Source organism: Microtus oregoni, unplaced genomic scaffold, assembly GCF_018167655.1.
Source record: "Microtus oregoni isolate MIOR12 unplaced genomic scaffold, Mior012 000032F_ref0000030, whole genome shotgun sequence".
Taxonomy (NCBI): domain Eukaryota; kingdom Metazoa; phylum Chordata; class Mammalia; order Rodentia; family Cricetidae; genus Microtus; species Microtus oregoni.
The window spans coordinates 4486255-4498653 of NW_024543091.1; the positions used below are offsets into that span (position 1 = coordinate 4486255).

Genomic DNA, 12399 nt, shown 5'->3' on the forward strand with positions numbered 1-12399 from the left:
AGCTCCCCAAACTTGGGCTGTGCATGGGGAAGACACTATGAAGACACAAGACACTATGCCTTACAATGGGAAGTGCAGATTCCTTCTACAAAGATGGAGAAGCAAAGCACAAATCCAGTTGTCTAAAACATAATTCTCTGTACACATTTTATCTGCCGTTTTGGATGCTGTCTTAGTATGAATGGGACTGCTTTCCTACTTGAGCCATTTGTAGCCAGAACAAAATAACCTAAGTAATACAAAGTGTTAAAGTACAGCATAAAGATACAAAAGCAGACAAACTAATTCTAGTTAGGAACATAATTATGGTGTAACATTTGTATCGTCCTCAGTTATGTTTAGGGATCACACAGACACAGACAACTGATTTGAATGAAATGCACAAATTTGTAACAAAGCTTTGTAGTTATAAAACAGACCAAAAAAGTAACAAAGAATGCACAAATGTAATATTTATTCCACCTTTCTATCATATTCCTAGGTTCTTCACCAATGTTACATGAGGAAAAAGACAAAAGCAAAAAAATGAAAAGTGGAAATCAGAATGACTAATGTTATCAAGGAGGGAAGCAAATAAATTCAACTCTGGCAGCCATCAATCAGCAAGAGGCCAGCAAGGAGAACGCTGTGGAAGGAACAGAGGTTGCTGGACAACGGTACTCAGACTCTCACCAGCAAAACACTCTCCTGCATGGAGTGGAACAGAAACGGGTCTTTTCTGGCTAAGGTAACAGAAACGCAAGTTCTTTTCGAATACTGTGGAAAGGCAAAAGGTATGTATCATGGTGACTCTAACCAGCTGTTATAGTGTGGGCCAGGGACACATTTGTCATTTCTGTGGTGGCATATACTTTAATTCTTTGATTGGGATAGTGGACACGCTAGCAAGAATTGTGTGTGGGGGCAGGGGGAGAAATGAAGACAGAGATACAAGACAAAAGCAAATGAGACTTCTCTCTCATATATATATATATATATATATATATATATATATATACCAAATATATATATAAACCAAATATATATATATAAACCAAATATATATATATAAACCAAATATATATATATATACCAAATATATATATAAACCAAATATATATATATAAACCAAATATATATATATATATACCAAATATATATATAAACCAAATATATATATATAAACCAAATATATATATATATATATATACCAAATATATGTGAGAACATTCAGGTGTCTTTTTAAACAACAAACCTATTTTTAGTGGCGGAGCGGCTCCTTGTAGCTGTGTTTGTGTGGGATTGATAACCAATCTCTGTCTTTGAAGGAACTCCTAATCTTTCCTTGTACATCCTCCCTATATGTGTGACTGCGTCTGTTTTCATGTTCAGGACTCCGTATTACTATCTTATCAACTACAGTGCTAACATTAACAACATCTCTGCATCCATCGTCGCTGCAGTCGCCCAAAGATTCCCCAAGAAGGCACAGCCGTGTCTCTAGACAAAAGCAATCAGTGTCATTTCGTCTACACTGCTTGTTCAATGTAATTAGCTGTCGTCCTCCCTGTTTGTTCTTCTCATCTTCCCACATAGTTGCAATGCCAGCCTTAAAAAGTGAGTAGCACAGCCAGGCATTAAATTACTAGCAACTGGAATAGTTATATAGAGCCTAAAAATCTTAAACAGCATCGAACTTAGAGATCAATTGAAGGTTTGCTTGCCAAGTTTTCCTTTTATCATTTTTAAAACTGCAGAGTGCTCACATGTTCTGTAGAGGGTGCTTACTATAGTGCTGCGGGATGGCAGACTCCTGGTTAAATTCTGTTTTTTTACTCTTACACATATGGGGAGATTAGTAGTAGCGGTGGTTTCCGGTTCCACGGTCGCCATCTTAGATGGATCCCAGTTCTTCAATTCTAATGTCCTCCCCTTCTCACTGTCTGACAAACAGTGCAACGACTGGGGCTTTACAACTCTTGTTCTTGGGCTGAGTTATAACCGGATGAGGGGTTGACAAAGCGGATATCCCCTGCAAGTGAAAAGACCCAACCATAGAGGTCTCTGGGTAAGCCACTTGCCTTCAAGGATCTAGATGTGTCAACAGTTTCTGTCAATGGGATAGCTGTGAAGGTTAAAGGGCCCTGCACTGCAATTGCTCCTTCCCATGTTTGTGGATGCACAACAACTTTTTTACACTCTTTTCAAAAACTGTCATTTCCCTGGACTGTGATACTCTGAGTCACAAGGACTACGACTGATTTCCTTTGAATAATTATTATCTGCTATCTCACAACTACTATGTGATTGTATACTACTTGCTGGATGAGACAATAAACAAATTAAGCAAAAGTAAATAATTTGGGTTATGGTAATGTTTTGACATTCAATAAACCACATAATAGTAAGGGTTTTTTTTTTCATTCATTCATTAAACAATTCTAGCGCATGTTAAGCAGAGCCTGAAGGTCTTTTTCTATAGTAGCATTTTTTTTTTTAAACATGAGGCGTTGATGACCAAGTACTTGCAGAGAATCATGACCACTGCATGGTCAAGCACAGTGAAGAGGAAAATAGATGGCCAGCAAGAAAGAACTCGGCTTTGGCTATAGAAGCACTTTGATGGTTAGAAATGCAAGAGGCACTCCAAACAGAACACTTAATGAATATCAGGCTCAAAGGCGCTTTCGCCCCTCTGCCTGGCTTTTCTTTTTCACTTTCCAACGAATCTACCCACATGTTTTAATTCTTTAAGGAATCACATTAAGTCAAGAGAACTAAATAAGTACCAGCTTCATGTGTGGCTGGCATCACTTCTCCAAATGAAAGAGGAGTTTAACTTTTTTAATTTTTTCAAGTATAGAAGAAAAAATAATTCTTTTTATACAAAATGTTGACTGTACACTGGATCCAATGAGTTAAGTGACTCATTTAACTCCCCCCCCCCATATATATTCATTGTGTGTTAAATACTGGATTGGGGGTTCTTAAGGGCATACCGAATAGATTCAATATCACTGCTGTTCTCAGAGAGCGTAACTTTAGTAAAACAGGGTAAGACACACAGAGAAATACTTGGTAATAATTGTGGAAAACATATATCTTAAGTTAATTTATGCATTGTCAAATATGCAGAGGGAAATTGCTATTATTCTAAGTGGATCATAATGACAGCCTCAAAAGGTGTTAAAATTGCCTGTAGAACCCTAAAATAATTAAGAAAATCAGTCATTTCCTAGTTATTACCCAAGCTCCTACCACTTCGATTTCACAAATGATCTCAGCTTTTGTGTAGTGACGATGACTCATCTTGTACTCTGTGTAGTGTTTTCTGGGATCACTGTTTGCCTCTAAACACAGTCCACATCCACACAGGCTCGGTTCCAATCCAGTATTGGTGTTGTGTGGTCACAGAAATGTTCTCATTCGCCTGCCTTCACCAGCCTTATTCTGGCACTCCGAAAGCCACTTGTAGCTGAGCTATTGGTCCTCTCATCACGAGAGAAGGGCTTAAGCATAATAGCCAAGCAGTTTGTATTTTGGCCTGAAGAGCATAGTGTTGCCCCCTGGGGTTTATGCAGCAGCTTCAACCCCAAGCTAAGTGCAATCTCCACTGTCAGATTTGCTTTACTAGTTTTTCACATGAAAGTTTAATCAACTTGACATTTACAGTAAGGGGTGTCTCGGTGACAGCACTATAGGGCAGACAGCAATCGCCATTCAGTATGTGAAGTTCATATAAATATGTATTTTATATATACAAGATGTAGAATGAAGGGGTGAGGTTTAGGGGGCTAATGAAGACCGTTTTAAAAGTCCCTTAGGGTTGAGCGATACCTGAAGCTACCTCACAAGTTAGAGTCCGTGCTCTTCCCTCCGTATTGTGCTTAGGTTTTACGGAAAGAAAAAAGGATTCTTCGGTCAACCAAAGTTGAGAAACATCTGGATCAAACAGGGGGAAAAAGCCTAGCTCTTTAGGATGTTGATATGCAATATGAAAGAATTTGAGAGCTTTATTAAGGCAGCTTCCCAGAACTTTAGGGTCACAGGATTTTTCCTTCACTAAGAAACGGTTAACAGTTACGATGTGCAAATGAGCGCTTTGCTGTATGGCCACAAAGAAAGCTGCTTTCCCCTCTCTTCTCATTAGAGCTTCCGAGGTTTCATCAAAACTTCCCTTTGAGAAGTCCGCAGTTCGAAAGTAAACAGGTGCTATCCAAGCAGATTGTATCAGCATGGTTCTGCTCCATGGCTCTCAGTTTGGGCTATTATATGTGTTATATGTAGGCTTTTATAGGCATTTTTTAAACATCAAATTCCTCACAGTTTATGCAAATTAATTATTGAAACCGTATGACTCCACTTACATGGAATACCTTAGGTAATCACAGAGATACAAGGTAGAATGATAGTTCCCAGGGCCTGTCTGTCCATGGGAGAAGGCAGGCAATGAGAAGGAGGGGCCACTCCCTAAAAGAGAGGGATATGTAGCTTCCCGAGATAAGAACATCATAGAGACTGGCTGTGTAAAATGTAAACACAATTAACACTACTGAACTGTATACTTAGTGGCAATTTTGCCTTCTAAAATTATGATTTTTCAATATAGTTTTATATTAAATTTTACTAAATACAAATAAAAAATTTTAACTGTTTAATATTTAATTTCTTTATGGGGAATGAAAACTGTGCTGGTAAGGGTAACTATTCACCAGATGAGCACAGCGAACTGAAGCTGTTACAGTCCCTTAAGGTAATTACTGGCACTGGAGGGGAAATTGTAATCAGAATACATTATATGAAAAAAATCTATTTTCAATAAAAGAAAAAAAGTTACTGCCAGTTCAAATACTTAGTGCAGACCCGAAGAGATGGCTTGGGCCCTGACGGCTTAGGCTCCCAACCAAAATGACAAGAATGTAGTGCTGGGAAGCCAAGATTGTGTAAACTGTAAAGGAAAAGCTACACACTTTTGTTTTTTTAAATATTTATTTCTGTTATAAAACTAATAAATAATAATAATAGATAATAGAAGAATAAACAAGTAAACTGTGTGTATGTGAGTGTGTGCTCTTGGGTGCCTGTCAGTGCAGAGGCCCATACAATCCAGAAGAGAGTCTTGGGTCCCCTGGAGCTGGAGTTACAGGCAGTTTTGAACCAACATATGTGGGTAGTTGGACCTGAACATGGGTCCTCCAAAAGAGATAAATGAGCTCTCTCTCCAGTCACAGGCTTCTTTTGAATGCTCAATTACGTTATTTGCCACAAAATATGTATTCAAATTCTTACTGGTTATATACTAAATTTATACTAATTGTTTATTCCTAAATTAACCTCTAAGTTCAGAAATTAATCACTGACTTTTAACTTTTGGTCTTCCAAGCTGCATCATTGTTATCATAATTTCTTTCATAACGATGGACTCTGGCTAGATCTCTAAAAACAAAGCAAAACCAGCTGTTGCTGTTTGGGAAGAAGGCATACCCTGTAGTGGGGAGGTCTCATTTCTTTGTTTTCTTTCCTAACTGAGCCCAAGCATGGCTCCTGACACTCTGCCCTGCATATGTGATATAATTCCCTCAGGAACTTGAGGGCATGTGTAAACCACACAAGGCTTAGTACTCATGGTAGTAGCACTAGAAAGTGGGGTGCACCCTGCAGCACACAGTTCCCTCACATCCCCATGCATGCAACCCTGGTCAGGGACTCCAGGGAAACAGATATGAGATTTTTAATTAATAGATGGCAAAAGAAATATGAATAGTCCTGCCACATGGCCAGTTCCATGCCGTAAGAACTAAGACTGTGTATGCTGTGTAGGAAGAGAACGCTGGCCCACTGGGCAAGGTGGTAATTGAAGAGGGAGTTGCAGGAACTCTAGGTGAGAACTGCAGGCATATTTGACACTTGTCTTCCTTACGGCCCCACAATGGCACTTGAGAAGCTATTTGTGTGACTAAGAGGAAGCCTAGGAACAGCGACAGAGTCTGTAACATAGGAACCAAAGAACACATGGAGGTAGCGCAGCTGAAAGATGAGATCGGGAAGGGCCCGCTGTGATGAACAGAACTTATCCCTGGAGAGTTACAAACCGCAGCACCAAATGCCCACAGCACTGCCAAGGATAGGCTGCCAACATCCGGTAGGGGCCTGACTGCCTTTTTAAGTGAATCTGGGGAGAGCGAGAAGAAGCATCAACGTCAGCTTGAGTGTTGTAGGGTTGGAGAAAATTCCTGGGATGATGTGAATGAATGTCCCAAAGAACTCCGGAAAAGGTGCCCAGCCCTGCTCACAGTGCAGGGCAAACACGTGCGACTATGGCAAGAGCTTTGCAGTCCTCCCCGAGGTATCAGTCTCCAGCACTAGCGTCTTCTCTTTCTGCCTCAGAGTTCTTAGGTAACAAAACCCTGAAACAAAAGAATATATTTATCGATAGCTATCTATGATATGGACCTTTCATTCTGGGTCAAAGGAAATCAGAGGAGCTAAGGAAATTACCAATTACACAAATGGTCTTTAGAGTAACGGCCCCTGGAGAGCTCCAAGGCAGCCACCCCCACATCTGGGAAGAGCAGGGGGGATTCGCTCCAGACAGCTTCCACGTGCACTCCCTCAGTTATAGACAGACTCAGACTTCCATGTTTATTGTTTTTCAGCTCTGTTGCTACAAAGAGAGTATAATTGAATAATTTCTACCAGATATCCAGATATAACAATATCATTTGATAAGCTGAGCTATAAGATTAAAGGGGGAGATAACGTTTAAAGCTTTCACTATAAGACAAACACAAAGAGAAATTCTAAGTGTAGTTACCATGCTATTTTCTCCTCTAACTGAATTATTTGAATTGAGTGATGCCTAGAGAAATCTTGAAAGATGCCCTATTTAAGTGTTGGAAACACTGTAGAATGTGTCATCTGAATGGATACTAGCCCAGTACGGATTCTTTTTGCTGTGAATCCCTGTTTCCATATTAGTAGTGACTTAAGGCTAAATGACATTGCTATTTTCTTCTGTGTATGCAGTTAGAGTTTATTGTGCTCTGTCGCTTCCTGTCAAGGCATCTTTTTATATTAGTTCCCACACTAGGTGACTTGAAAGGTCTGCCTCCATGGAAGGTTCCAGAACACATTGTCCTTCCTGCCACAATTTTCAGTTTTCTGGCATAATTCCCCACTACCTGGAAGCGGCAGGAAACCTTCCTATGCCCCCAAATCACCCACATATTGTGAAATATGCTAACTCCTGGGTTTTCTATTTTTAAGCTTAGTTTTCTTACCAGCTTGATTGGCACAGCAGAATCTGGGGGTCACCTGAAAACTTTGTAGCCTAGACTCCTGGATGAAGACTTCCAGACACACATCATCTGTATGGGTTTCTTCTTGGGGGGGGAGGCATACTGATGCCTGATTTGGCCCCAAGCAGTTGGTCTTCCTGCATCGTGTCTTTCATGGGGTATGATCCAGTACTGAACTAAACTAAAGACTCCAAGGCGGAGCACCAAGCCTTAAGCAACTGTACCCTAATGTAATTAGTCAGTATTAAATAGCATTGCCATGGACTGACTACCCAAGGTACAGACAGGTTTCCGTGGCAAAGACAGAGATAAATGAATACAAGCTCCTTGAAGATAATAGCAGAGAGCAGACCTAGAGGTGGTCCATGGCACAAGACGAGGGAGGCATTGGCGCAAGCAAGGGTTACAGCTCGGTCCCGTGATGTACAGACGTGGATCCCAGCATCAGGCAGTCCCCATAGCAGGCTCTACAGTTCCTTGATCTTTTCCCCAGACTTCAGCACGCTCAGGAGGAAAGAAAAATCTTCTCCTGGGGTAGCTAAGAATCCTTGGGAAGGAATACATTGCTTGTATCTACGAAAGAAATCAACTCTACCCAAAACAAAAACATGAATGCCACACAAATGAAAAACTTCCTGGAGAGGTTCGTACCTTTGTGTTCAGCTTTCATTTCTCCTCTGAGATTACTCTCTCAGCTAGCGGTACAGAGATTGCCTTGTATGTGAGTTAGCCTGTATCCCAGCACAGCGAGAGGAGAGAGAGAGAGAGAGAGAGAGAGAGAGAGAGAGAGAGAGAGAGAGAGAGAGAGAGAGAGAGAGAGAGCAGTACGCTACTGTTTCAGATCCCCAATGACTTAGCCGCGGTGCCATCTGACGGTTTGTATAACGTATGACTTACTGTGCTCCTACACACGGTTCCGCGTGCATTTAGCACTCCGTTACTCATCTCTGCCTTCTTATGAGAAGTTTTCTTCTTTCAGGACTTTTGCATCTCTATTTTTTTCCTGAGATGTCTCTTTTTTATTGTCCTGTCTCCTTTTATGCCAGTATCATCTGTAAAACACTTTCCTACTTGATTCCACAATTTATTTTTCCTTTCCATTGCTCTGTAAAATGTGCATTTTATAATGTGGCCACATTATAAAAGTCCCCAGGCTCTTCCAGTCCCAGAAGAACACATGCAGCTTTATTGCTGAGGCTTTTTTTTTTTCAAGTTGATTTCTATTGTAAGTCTAGATGACATATGGGTGCCATTTAAGTAGCTTTGGTTTTATCAGTGAAGAGAAACAAGTCAGCAAGAATACTGCTTTTCAGATAGTTATACAGTTTCTGCTACAAATACTTGAGGGGTTTTATGTTTCTGTAAGGTATTTTAAAAGGTTAGTATATTTAATTTAGTTTAATGCTAAATATTATCACTTTTATATAATTCAAGCAAAGTTTAACAGTAAACGTTTATTTAAAAAGTAAAAAGTTGGCACTGGTGGTGCATGCTTTTAATCTCAGTACTCAGGAGACAAAGGAAGAAAGATCACTGTGAATTTGAAGCCGTTCTCAGTTTATAAATACAGTAAACATAACCTTACCCTAAGAAATGAGAAATTACCAAAGATTATGGTAAGCAGTAGGTAACAGAAAATTTACCCTTTTAATCATTTTAAATATAGAATTCAGTGCCTTAACTATATCTATGCTCTTGTACAATGATCATTGTCACCCATTTCTACAACCTTTTCACCATCCCAAGCAGGAACTCCCTGCTCGTTAAGCAATAACCCTCGTCCTCCTTTTTCAGCCCTTGGCAATCTCTAGTCCTCTGTCTGTACCTGACACCTGTTCCAGCTACAGGACATATGGGATCATACAGTGTTTGTTATTCCAGCTACAGCACATACATGGGATCATACAGTGTATGTCTTTGTGAAATGTTTTCAAGGTTCCTCCACGCCATGGCGTCTGTCACAATCTCCTTCCTTACCATGGCTAAAAATCTCTATTGTGTGTACACGCATTTCCTCCATGAGCTCCTTTGGCCTTAGCTCTTTCCCCACCATCATGGTTTCAGTGAACAATACTGCTGTGAACACAGCTATACCCTGTCTGACCTGTTGGGCAAACACCAAGAAGTAGATCATATGTCAATTCTATGTTTAATGTTTCAGAGAAATTATGTTTTCTGTTTTTAAAAGTCCTCCTCTTCTGAATGCTTCACTCTGGTGTTGGTGTCGTCTCTTCCTCGTTTGAGCCTCTCTTCATCTACACTGTTTAACACTACATTGTGCATACTTCATCAGTTCAGATTCTCAAGGTTGTTCTTCCTCTCGGTATCTTTTCTTAACTATGAATGGGACTTGTGATAGACACTTGTTCATTTTGCCTGCAGAGAATCCTTTCTCTTTGTGATAGATCATCCTTCCAGAATGATCTGAGGACCTTCTGAGGTCCTGTTGAAATGGAAGAGCATAGAGCATGCCTACATTTTTTGGTCATTTAGATCCTCCTTGAAACTTGAATTTTCTGAACAATGAACTAGAATAAAAAATGCTTGAAGCCACATCCCAATATCTGAAGTTCTCTAAAAGCATTCCCAGAAACTAGTGTTTTCCAGATTGACGTATGCCCCTTGATTTTCATTCATACCAAGACCTATTTTTAATATCAGTCTTTATTTTAAATCTACATTATACAATTCCAACAAGGGTTTGTGTGTGTGTAAATTATTTATGGTTGATTTCTGTTGTTTAAATCGGACTTAGTAGGTAGATACCTCTTTCCATTATACAATCAATTCATGCACAAATTTTATAGTTTTCCCCCAAATTTATTTATTACTTTTAAACTTTAGTTTTGCTGCTTTTTTGGCTTTTTAATCAATTCCAATTTTGTGCAAGTAAATATCAATTTCTTTAAAGCTAAAAAGTTTGTTTCCTCTAATCATTATAATTTTTATCCATTTTCTGTTTTGATGACAACTAAATTGTTCCTATTTATGTCCAACTTTTCATCAGTCCTAAATATATGATTCCTTTATGTTTAGTAGTAACAAGTGACTTCCCATGGCTAACATGTTTTTTTAAGTCCTCATTCTTCAGATCTCTTACTATGCTTGATTTTAAGGTGTAACCCGTACTTTTCACCTATTGAGAAATCTCATCTCAAAGCTCCCAGGAGACCTATACTACAAATAAGAAAGCAGTGGAAACATTTGCTTAGTTCTTTATTTCTACTCCCAGGGTTTTTGTTTTTTGTTTATTTGTTTGTTTTTGTCATTGTTATTTTGGGTTTTTTGTTTTGTTTTTTCCTTCACTGTGGAACAAGGAAGGATGAGAACTATGTTGGGGAGTGAGAAGGCAATGAACTGCTGGAAAGCCTATGTTGGGGCAATGACTATGTGGGAGAATGTGGCATTAACTCAGGGTAAATGGCAGAAAAATATCAGTGGCCCACCCTGAATTCGTGCTACGGGCATCATTAGCCTGAGTGATTAGCATAGAGACGCAAAACTAGTCATGATAATGCGGAAGCGTCTCATGTATTGTAAGAAACCTCCAGCAGGTCATGGCAGAACCGCCAATTAAAACCCAGCCGCGACTGAACTCTTATCCTTCTGCCATCTCTGAAATACTATCTTGGAATTTCAGGGTTCCCCGGGACAAGATTTTAAAACAACAGACTTGAAAGAAAAAGGACATACTCCATCATCAGAATCTATGCCCAGCGAAAGCCGGTTGACAGTAGCTTAAACAACACGCCTCTCTCTGAGGGAGGGTTAGTTGGAACAGTGATCAGAGGAACTGACCCTTCCGAGGAATTTCATAAATCAGGACGTGTGGAGGATCTGGTCAGGGAGGGAGGTGTTGGCACACACAAAGCCAACTCAATCGCTCTAAAATCATGCTGTACGTCTTGTCATCTGCTCCTTGGATGAAACGACGGCCACCAGCAATTTATTGGGAGGCGTCGTCACAAGACACTTGATACATTTTTAGGAGGTCACGTGGCACTGGTCCCACACATCAATCCTGCTCACAGCAACTGGGGTGCTTTAAAACCAATAATAAACACACATTCGAAGCGATTCCCGGAAGATTGGGAGAAAAAGAGTAAAATTTAAATACAAAGACAGATTTCAGGCTTTCTACAAGTCAATCAAATGGAGCTCACATAGTAAAAGGGAAAGCGGAGATTCTTTAGTGTCTGGGAGCCTGACAGAGCGCTTTGTTTGTGCTCTCAGCCAAAGAACTGAATGTTCCGTAATGTCACTGAAGAAGAAAATGTCATCTGGCGGAATTAATGGCTGATAAATTTAGAGCGTGTGGAAGAAACTTACTCCGTGCTACATTTAGCCAACCTGTGAAAGCCACTGCCACTGGAGGTTATGAAGCTGAAAGCACTGTAGCTGGATTTAAATGGAATGAATAACTTTATGACTAATAAATGCCACTTCCAACTCTTCATGCTAAGATAAAAGGGGTAATCAAAGTGCGTATTTCAGAGTCCAGGCCAGTTGCTGCAGGGATCAGAATCAGGGACCTCTCCCTTGTAAACACTGGTGTATAATTAGCCATACGGAACCCAGGACATATTTTTCACCACGCTGCCAACTAGGCACGGCTCCCTACAGAAACGGTGCTTACTGGCTGTCTGAAGAGCGTGTGGGGGATGGTCTTAGAGGTGTGTGGGAAGCGTGCCACTCAAGCTACCCAGAACAATCAAAGAAGCAAGCAGAAGCCAGGCTATTTCTTTGGTCTCTTTCTCTCTATTCCGGGTTTTCTTTCTGCTCACTAGAATTAACAGACCCTCACTTTTTCCACAAGTGAAGATCGCTTCCAGCCACTCCATTCCATGCCTCTGACCTCAGCAAATGAGAATTCTCAGAATGGTTGCTTCAAGTTGCCAGGCATTCATTCACCCATCCCAACAAAATGGGTGAGCCATACATCTGGTAAATTCTTTGCCTTTAGTCAGGTGTTCAAAAATCAAAAGCTATGAGGATACAAGTACAAAATTGTATGCATAACCCAAATACAGAGCATTTCACTTCCAGAAACAGAACAAGACGTTCTTTTTTTTCCATTTATGTATGAGTGTGTGTGTGTGTGTGTGTGTGTGTGTGTGTGTGT

At 40.2% G+C, this 12399-nt stretch overlaps 1 pseudogene; it reads right to left on the reverse strand.

Moving 5' to 3' along the window:
- Positions 1-1221: 1221 nt before the first annotated feature.
- Positions 1222-1872, reverse strand: LOC121466228 (annotated as a pseudogene).
- Positions 1873-12399: the final 10527 nt, after the last annotated feature.